The following is a 10,856-nucleotide window of genomic DNA, read 5'->3' as shown; positions in this document are numbered from 1 at the left end:
AAAGCATTTTAAGATAGTGTCTTTATCAAGAAAACACACTGGAAATTGCTGTTAACCAGATAAATTCTTAAAACTATCCTACAGATTATCATTCTGCAAAATGCTACAACAAAGATAGTAGTGTTTACTTCATTTAGGCATTGAAAGGTAAGTCCATACAAGCAGGGCTGTTTGAATCAGATACAATATAGTGACAAGAGACAACAAAATCAAGAAGTTGTTGCCTTTGCTCTTGTGCCTTTTCTGTTATGTCAGCCTGGGGTGATTCACATTTTGTAGCAGGTCAAGGAAGAGACTTCTCATGTCATCTGTACCTCTGTAACTGTCTGGTTTGGTTCTGCAACCCAACAAGACAGACAGACTTCAGAGGATAATTAGAACTGCAGAAAAAACAATAGCTACCAACCTGCCTTCCATTGAGGACCTATATACTGCACGAGTCAAAAAGAGGGCTATGGAAATATTTACAGACCACTCACATCCTGGACATAAACTGTTTCAACTCCTACCCTCAAAACGATACTATAGAGCATTTCACATCAGAACTAGACACAAGAAGTTTTTTCCTGAATGCCATCACTATGCTAAACAAATAATTCCCTCAACACTGTCAAACTATTTACTAAGTCTGCATTACTATTAATCTTCTCATCGTTCCCATCACCCATCTCCTCCCACTTATGACAGTATGACTGTAACCTTGTTGCTGGTATCCTTAAGATCTATATTGACTGTTTCCTAATATGATTTGATTGCTTACTTGTTCCCTATGACTACCATTAAGTGTTGTATCTTATGATTCTTGACAAATGTATCTTTTTTTTATGTACACCGAGAGCATATTCACCAAGACAAATTCTTTGTGTGTCCAATCACACTTGGCCAATAAAGAATTCTCTTCTCTTCTCCTCCTCCAGTAGTATATGATGGAAGACAGACTTTGGCAAAAGTAGTGTAATTCCTTTCCACAGCTATGCAATATTCAAATAGAGCTTCATGCACCCTTACCTCAGCTATGAGTTAGCCTTACATTACAAGCATTCCAAGTCTTGGATGAATAAAATAATACACATATATAACAAGACTCCCTTAGCACTGATTTTCATGAAGGGAAAATGAGTAACTGAAGTAAATTGCAACCACTCCCAAAGTTATAACATTACAAAACATGAAAAGAATTATACAAGATAGTCTTCCCAATCTCAGATGTTTAATTATGAATCCTTGAGAAGATTAATGAAATTAATCTTTATATATATTATTGATAGAACATAAGGTTTACCAGTCCTAACCAATATCCCACCCAATCTGTTTTGCAGTTCTTATATTAAGTAAATGACTTCCTTTAAAGACTCTAAAAAGAGGTTCCCTTTCAACTTCCTTCTACTACCCCAAAATTGTTTTCAAATTGGAATTTGAATTGCCAAGCTGACATGTCTCCTAAGGGCATGCAGGGATTTACCATTTATGATATGGGCCATAAAGCAGCAGTGTTGCAGAAAACAATTTTAGTTAACCACTTGACTTAAGGACTATAAAACAAAGTTCCTAAACTAATGGGTACCTAAACACAATTGATAATTTTAAAAAATCAGCTCTAGATTTCCCTATTTGACTGAACTTGAAAATATTCAAGTGTCAATTTTGGTACTTTATCCATTGTTGAATTTATGTGGAAACAAAAGAAGTGCTTTTAGTGTCAATCAGTTGAAAAAGCTCTGCATATTCCATGCCTGAAATTAGGGGATAATATAAAAAGCTAAAGGTTTCATTTTCTAGTTTTAGCAGAAATTCTTATGTATCTCCTCCATTTATAATACATCTCTTCTATTTCTGTCTGTTAGAACTTTATATTTCAAAGACTTAATTAAATGACTTATGCAGATGCCCAATGTTCTTGCCTTAAATAAAGCACAGTGTTTGTTCAAAGAACTCTGATGGAATTTTCCAGAAGAGCTTGTTCCTCAAACTTCCTGAAATGGCTTGCTAAAAAGCACAGCACTTGTTTTCCTTCCCTTGTTCAGACAGTTCCCTTATGTAATCAATTAGGGTAACAATTCTTGGAATGCAATTACAGCAGTTTTGTTTACAGCAGAAAAAATACCAGAGAAAGCAGAAGGCCATTCAGAGAACTTTATTCCACCTAGTGGTAGAAAAATATTCTACCATGTAGTGTTATTTGAAAAGCTTATGTCACATCATAAATTGACTACTGAAAGGTATCAAAAATCCAAATTCCATAGGTGTTACTGAGACAAAACATAGACCAATATTTTGGTAAGTAAGGGTTCTATAATGTAATTGAAAGGCATTAAAACCTCAAATCTTATAAAACCTCAAAAATCAGTCCAATTAAACTTCTTGGTTTGACAATGGAAAATGCTTTGTTATGGTCAAAAATCAACAATTCACATGCTGTTGTATAGAATATATTTATTGCTTTGGTGCCTATTTGCTAAACTGGTATGAGCCTGTTTATCTCAAAGAGAATCCTATTGAACCAGACCTCCAATAAGACATATGGCATGTATTAAAGTATGCCCAAGAGAAGGTTCTATATTGCCCATGCAATTCCAAGTTAGTGAAATAATTAGTTAGCTCCAGATGACATTTAAATAATTCTGCAATCTTAGATCCATAACATTTAAAAATATATACTGTTTTACAGTACGGAAAACAAGGTTTCTGATAGAAGACCATATGGCAAAAGGGTACATATACAATGAGGTTTTTTCCCAAACTGAGTAAACTGCAAGGGTTGTTAAGGGGTCAAAAGTTTATTTTTAACCATAAAGTGAAAATTACCAGCCAATGTAAATCTCCATCTTAGACAAACTAGACTTCAGTTTAAATTTGCATTTATACCTGGAAAAATCTGAATTGATTCCAGCAAAGCATAGCTAGAATATGAGCTGAACTGAAATCCAATGAGGGGCTGCACCAAACATTTAGCAGCAAATAATTTGATGGGGAAGGAAGGATTTTTTTGAGTGAAAGAATCTTAGTATTGTTGCACTATTCGTCTAAGACAGTGATGGCTAACCTTTTTGTTGTCGTGTGCTGAAAGTGCATGTGAATGCGACAGTGCGTGTGCTGGCACCCATAATGCAATGCGCATGTGATGCGCCTTGGCGTGCCCCATCCCCATGCGTGCGCATGCGACCCCCTCCCCCTGCGCCCTCTTTTGGGCCTAGTAGGTCTCCCTGCAGCCTCCTGGGACCAAAAACGGGCCAACTGAATTTGTCAGTTGGTTATTCTAGAACAGTTAGCATAATCGTGTTTTCTGGTAATTGACCTGGAGACTTATTAGAGAAATATGGTGGAAGAGCTCTCAAGGCTCTTGTATGATAAATTTGAAAATGGAATAAAGCTATCACAGCTATAGAATTGGCAGCCACTAGTTAGTTCGGAAGAAATACTGGAGACGCTTGATTAGATTTATTCACAACATTAAAAATATATCCCTTATTTAATCCTTAACTTCTTGGACTGCATTTTATATGCAGATTTGTATCTCTGGATGAATATGATAAAGCATCTATCTATGGTTGTATCTATGAGCTTTTCCCATAGAGATAATCTTGAAATGGAATAAAAAAAATCACACTTGGAAACAACGTTGCAAAGGTAACTTGAAAGGATGGAGAAAAGAATGTTGTGTCACACGAAAACTGGTTAGTCTCATAGTTTTTAATGCTGAATTCAAATGTTTCAGGATTTTTCTATCAAGTATGGTAATCTGAGTGATCCATAACTTACTTTTGATAATAGCCTATATTAACAATTTAATTTGAAGCACAAAAAGGAGTGTTTAATTATCTGGTGGGCTTTATAAAGGCCAGCAATACTCAGCCAGCATACTGGGGCTCAACTTTTCTTGGTTTTCCCATGTTTCAAATACCTTGGGAAAATCATTCACCATACTCATCACTGACCATGCTGAGGTTGTCAGGGGAAAAGTCCATGTGAAAGACCAAGAAATGAATTTTCAATGACATGTTATATTCTATTGCTTAGTATTTTGTGGATTTCTTGCTTTATTATTTCCCAAACTGTTTGTGAACAAATGAGGTATATTTGGGGCATTTTTTCTGAGCTTGATGTTTTTTTTTTCCTTCTTACTGCCCTACTCATGGAAAAAACACCTTACTTTGTATATAAGGGGACTTTCAGATCTCCAAAAATACCGGTACTCCATTTTTATTTTTCACATTGGATCTTTCCTTTCTTGTTCTCATATAACTCTTTCCTGTTAGCAGCATGGGCCAACACGTCGAAAATAAATTATTCCCATTATGAAAAAGAGCCTTCCGGCTTAATTTTCAAGGAGCTAATGATTTACATTGTGTTCATGGCCAAGAGCCTCCATAACTAAATAAACATATTTACAAAATACTAGTCCATCTTATTGGGAGAATAAATTGTTACATTCATTATGTAACATAATGAAAGAAAAAAACCCTTAAGTATCATGACAGTGAAGATTCCCTTTCATTTTGATATTAAAAGTTCATCCTGCTTCTAAGACAACTTAAAATCACAAGCAAGATTATTCAGATCCCCTTGCATCAACAAATGTGGCTCATTTCAGAAAACCTGAAATGTTAGATCAGAATTAAGGTTTTCCTTTTCTGCTTTACTTAAGCACGATCATTATGATTAGTCATTGTCACTAATAGTCCCATTTTTAGAAGCTTTGGTACAGTAAAACTTTTACATGGGGCTACCTTCATTGCAGATGGTAAATCTGGGTATTTCATAGTGTGCTTATTTTACATGTGATCCCTGTTGTGTTTGTTAAGCAGAAATAACATAAAATGGGAGTGGGGAGCAGGTCAATTCCTCCAAACTAAACATATCTGATACAGATATGCTACTATAATTAACATAAAGCACCATGATATCACTAATTGAACAGAATAATAGGGTCACAAATAACTAAGCCTGATAGAAAAAAATTGACCTCATTTTTAATTCAGCATGAAAAAGTTTGCTTAGAACACTTATTACAATCCTTGTGAGACAATTGTTGACTGTGTTATCTTTCCACCTGATATGTATTTGATCAATGGACTTTGATCAATGGAGGAAAACTTGATTCTTCCTGCAGAATTTGAGTACTGTTCTTCAATAAATGCTTACCTGGAAAAAATAGTAAGAAAATGATCAGTAAGCTTCAAACTTAAAACCCAGAGTCAATTTTTCCTGTTTTCTGAGGTCATACAAATAAGTTCAACATTCACCCCGTCTCCATCTCGGCTTGACTGGGAGAAAATAAGTCTGGACCAAAGCTATACATAAAATATAACTGAATCAACTTCCTTTAAGGATAAAATGTTCTATTAAAACTCAACAATTCCACATAGGATGCAGAATTATTAAACCTAGCAAGGGCAAATGGAATGAGACAAAGTGAGAATATGGATGCTTAAAACTTTCTAATCTTATTAGACATCTACACCTACTGCATTCAAGTGTGTGCTGGAACACTTCTTGGGAATTATGTCCATCGGCAGATAGCAATGTATTCGCTTTATATATTCAATTCTTGTAGTTCAAACTGATTTCATGTAAACATTTATTATGGAACACTTCTATAAATGTTTAAAATTTTTCATATTCAAAATGCTTCATTAATAAACATTTTTTTATAATCCACATGCATCCTAGAGTTTTACAATGGTGTCTTCTTTTACAGATTTAAAAACCTGCTAAGCAGAATGAAATATTGGGCAAGAAGCAATGGATGGAAATTAATCAAGGAGAGAAGCAATCTAGAACTAAAGAGAAATTTCCTAACAGTGAGAACAATTAATCAGTGGAATAACTTGCCTCCAAAAGTTTTGAACGCTCCCACGGTCTTTAAGAAGAGATTGGACAACCATTTATCTGAAATAGTGTAGGGTTTCCTGCCTAAGTAGGGGGTTGGACTAGAAGACCTCCAAGGTCCCTTCCAACTGTTACTCTGTTCTGTTCTTCATATTTGACTAACCTAAGAACTGAATCTGAAATTTAATCTCCAATTTTTATTGTATCATATTCCTGTTGCAGGCACTTAGGAGAAAAGATGTGTTTTTCTCTCTCCTCCCCTATTTTATCCTTTCAACATCCTTCAATTAGTCAGGTTAAATAAGGGTCAGCCTAGAGGTTTTTTTTGTGAAGTTTAAACCTGAGTCTTTACTCAATATTGTTCATCACATTTAGGAGTTGATCTTATGGCAATAAAATATTTAGCAACTTTGTTGAGGCAATGTTGGCCCTCTTTACAGAAGAGCTCCAAGACTGAGCACAAGGGCTCCCTGTGCCAAGGTGACCATTTAATTTAGCACTCCATGAACAAAGGTAACCAGATTAATCTGTTACCTACAGAACAGTTAAGAGTGCATATATATAATTCAAAACTGATGTTCAGCTCCACTCTACAAAATACAGCCAGTATAGCTTGGTGATCAAGATATTGGACTTGGAGGTGAGAGAGACTGGTTCAGGGTCTTACTTAGCCACAGAGTTCATTGGATGATTTTAGACTAGTGATTGCAATCCAACCAATCATATGGTTATTACTGAATCTAATATTAGGAGAAACCTTAAGGAAACTGCACAGAAATTTTCAGAAACATGAATGCAATAACACAAACCTATGGTGCTACGCATATAAAATATAATGTAACATTGAATTATATACTAATTTCTCATATATGTGCATTATATTCTTGTACACAGGAGGTAAGGAGGGTTACATTTTCCCTATTCACAAAATTTCTTCAGACATTTAAAACTCAGTAATGCCTCTACTGTGAGGGGGGGTGGGGAAATCAGCAATGCTAAATGAAATGGGATTTATCACTTATTCTGTGCATACTTAAGCTTTGATAGAAACTTTTAGTACTGTTGTTTTGTTATAGGGGTTTCTTTCTGAAGTTATTTCCATGTTAATTTTGTTTTCCAATATCTATTATTATATATTACTCAGTTGGGAACCGACAGGAGGATAACAGAAATGGAGAAAAAAGTTGATATTACAAGGCCAGAAAGGACACTGCGCCTCCATTAACTGTGTAACAGTCTAACGTTTAATTCAACTCGCATTCTATGTTTGAAAAAGCATAGTAGTGTTGAGAGTCCCATTTGAAGATATATTTAGAAATTGGGCTTATATGTACCAATTAATATATTTCATTTCATGTTTTCCTGATCGGCTTAAAAGTCAAATTACTCCATCGAGAAGATTGGAAGAGGTTGAAATACAAGATGGTTACCTATCAAGAGTTGCTGCCAAATAGTCATTTTTTCCGTGCTTTCTTGTTTAATAAATTCAGCATCTATAAGAAACACGGATTAGCCACGGGTAAAAATAAAAACGTATCTGCTGGATTTCAATATTCATCACAAAAGCAAAGGTTTTTTTTTTAAAAAAAAATCGGTACAAGATCAGTTGCTTGTGCTGATGCTGCAGACTTTACTTTTTTTTAAAAAAAAAAAAAAACCCAAATAGTCACCAAATATAATTACTTTACAAGCAGTCAAAGCCGCAACAATCTTATAAAACTATACATTGCACATCTCAAGTTAGCACATCTTTTCCTGTATGGTGTTCTGCATGAATGAATACCATACATGATAATCTGTATGCAGTATCATACATGACCATCAGGTTCCTGTAAGAATGCTCACACCTGTTACTGCATAAAGCGGACCCCTAAAAGGAACCCCTTTTCTTAATCTAGGGCAAAGTCAGGCTCACTGGTATAAAGCAGGACCCCAAGGAGACCCAGCCACACAGCAGCCATTTCCTAGCCCATGAACGTTAATGCCAGCAAACTTTAGCACATATCTGAAATGTTCAAAACGTGCAATGTTCTCCTATCCATTAGCCACCCGGTCCAGACGTGCCAAATGCAAAAGCCCCATAAACCGAAGGCAGCATGACTTGGAAGGCACGAACAGGAGGGAGGCGGTGAGAAGCTCCGGGGAGGAAGCAGCCCACCTTCTATATCACCAAGGCTTACAGGTCTCCTATCTCACGTCGGCTCTCTCCACCTTGAGATATCGCTGGCGAGGGAAGGAGGAGCGGAAGGCGAGCTCCGCCAGCCATCACGTTAGCTTCTCTTTAGCAGGCCAGAGGAGGCGGGTCTCCGTTACCGGACCACTATTGCGCCTGCGCACTCAGAGGAACGACAACCCTCCCCCACAGCGATGGGGGAAAAATGTTGTTTCTGCGCATGCTCCCTGTAGTTCCTTTCTGCCCCACGCTCTCACGGGGTAGCTCGCAACATGGCAGCGTGGGAGTTAGTTACTCGGTCGTTAGACCAAACGCTACTTCATGGCTTTCACGCTAGGGTGTCTGATTTGTCGCTCTTTGTGTTCTTAACAGTGGCGTGGGGGTTGTTTGGAGCCCTCGCTGTTGAGCTGCACGGAAGCAGTGCGCCCTGAAATAATAGAACTTTTTTTCCATTTGCGTTGATAGCTCCAGCTTTAAAAATAGCAAACCTCAGCATGGCTAAAACAATATCTGTAAAAAGTGGAGTGTGATCCACTCCACTTTAGAAATGATAGTATAAACATGTGTGCCAACTCCTTACCAGAAGCTTTCCATAACTTCAGCTATAATGCCAGATTGCATATATAGGTAGTCCTCGATTTATGACCACAATTGAGCCCAGAACTTACGTTGCTAAGTGAAAAATGTTATGACTTTTCTTGCAATCGTTAAGTGAATCTGGCTTTGCCATTGACTTTGCTTGTCAGAAGGTTGCAAAAGGGATCACATGACCCCACGACACTACATCTGTCATATGACCCAGTTATCAAGTATCTGAATGGAAATCACATGACCATGGGGATGCTGTAAGTGTGAAAAATGGACACAAGTAACTCTTTTCAGTGCTGTTGTTAACTTTGAACAGTCACTAAATGAACTGTTGTAAGTCGAGCTCTACTTTTCCTTCAGGACAAATAACCACTTAGCCAGGAATCCCTTTTATGCTGCCACATTTTAGGACAGTTTTAATACTGCATAGAATTCGTAAAGACTTATTAAGTTGAACACCATTTGTTCAACTGAGGATGGCCACCTGTTATGTTTTTTAATATTATAAATCACTGTACATAGTACTGGTATTTTTATATGCTGTCCAGAAGTACGGGATTGAATAGCATAAAAATAAGCTAAAATTATAATCAGTGAAAGTTAGTGCTGATATAAGTGCTCATTAGTCTACAGAATATTGACCAGAAATACTGACTGTTTACTTATAAATTTATTAGGAATTTGTTGGATCTTAGTAATGCTGTAAGTACCAAAGTAATCTTGCATCAACTGAAAATCTGTAAATTAAAAACTTTTATTATGTTGATGTTGCCTTTATGGTTTGAGTTTAAAACATAGCACAATGAAAAATGGGAATAAAATTAAATATAAAGGAAACCAAACTAAAGACAAAAGCTAGCACACAAGTTTTAGGGTTGACAATGAAGATACTGAAATGATAGAGAGTTTCTGCTGTTTAGGATCAGCCATCAACAATAAAGCTGCAAGAAGTCTTGAAATATGCCACAAATTAGGATACAATAAAGCAGCCATGAAGGCCTTGGAAAAGATATACCCACTCTTCATTTAGCGACTACTTCAATTGGTAACCATTTGCAAATATGAAGATAATACACAGTAATTTTAAAATCATTTTCTGACCAATGCACACATTTATAACCAAATTTCATCCTTTTGACAACAGCACACTTGAATGGGACTAATGCTGGCATTGTTGCATGAGAGAATTTTATCTGAATGTGATGGCAGCATCAATGATCTTCATATCTCAATCACATGGTTTTCATAATGAACATTTCGCTTAATGACCTGGTTGTTGTAACAGAATTCAGTTGCTAAATAAAGACTGGATATACAGGTAGTCCTCGACTTACAACAGTTCATTTAGTGACTGTTCGAAGTTACAACTACGCTGAAAAAAATTGACTTATATGACAATTTTTCACACTTATGACCATTGCAGCCTCCCCGTGATCATATGATTTACATTTGGATGCTTGATGACTGGTTCATATTTATGATGGTTGCAGCATCCCAGAGTTGTGATCATCTTTTGCAACCTTCTGACAAGCAAAGTCAATGGGAAAGCCAGATCCACTTAACAACCTTATTACTAATTTAACAACTGCAGTGATTTACTTAACAACTGTGTCAAAAAAAGTCGTAAAATGGGGCAAAACTCCACAAATTTCTCATTTAGCGACAAATTCTGTGGTCATAAATAAAGGACTACCTGTATTGGAATGCTGGAATGTACTTATATCTACAAAGATCAGAACACATACAATGGAGGAATAGTTAGTGAGGATGATGTAAATCACTGAGATAACCAAATTCTCTGTAGAAAATTGGAAATCCCTTGTGGATATTTTGCGGAAGATAGAAAAAATGAATTTAGGGTTTGTTAGATTTTGATGTTTAGATAGGATAGATTATAGGAAGAGTTTAGAGGAAGAGTTAAATTTATAAGTACTTACAACTGCTGTAGAGAAGATCAGTAATAATTTCTCTGTATCCTTTTTCTTTCTTGTCCACTTTTGGTTTATTTTTCCCCTTGAACTTTTTGCTTTCTCTTTGCTTTCTTTTTTTTAATTTTATATTAGTTTGTATTAGTTTTTATATTCCATTTTGCATTTTAATAACATTTAAAAAAGAATTGTGCAAGCGATGGTATTCTGTGTGATACTATGGAACTGAAAGTTGAAATTTGAAGAAGCAGGAAAGGAAGAATATTAACACCTTGAAATGGTGTATTGAAGAAGACTCCTGAGAATAGTGTGGACAACCCAGAAGATAAACCGATGGA

The 10,856-nt window shown here is 36.1% G+C and overlaps 1 long non-coding RNA gene and 1 other non-coding gene across 2 annotated transcripts; both read right to left on the bottom strand.

The window, feature by feature from the left end:
* Positions 1-2,119: 2,119 nt before the first annotated feature.
* On the bottom strand, positions 2,120-8,185 carry LOC117660456 (uncharacterized). The gene is made up of 3 exons (XR_004589644.3): positions 7,988-8,185; positions 7,260-7,322; positions 2,120-5,142 (listed from the first exon to the last, which is right to left on the bottom strand). It is a non-coding gene; the product is annotated as an uncharacterized LOC117660456 (long non-coding RNA).
* On the bottom strand, positions 7,624-7,802 carry LOC117660638 (small Cajal body-specific RNA 16). Its single transcript, XR_004589751.1, has one exon.
* Positions 8,186-10,856: the final 2,671 nt, after the last annotated feature.

The sequence above is a fragment of the Pantherophis guttatus genome, chromosome 2, assembly GCF_059756535.1.
Source record: "Pantherophis guttatus breed Tessera chromosome 2, ASM5975653v1, whole genome shotgun sequence".
In the NCBI taxonomy this organism is placed as follows: domain Eukaryota; kingdom Metazoa; phylum Chordata; class Lepidosauria; order Squamata; family Colubridae; genus Pantherophis; species Pantherophis guttatus.
This window is presented reverse-complemented; position numbering and strand designations above follow the sequence as displayed.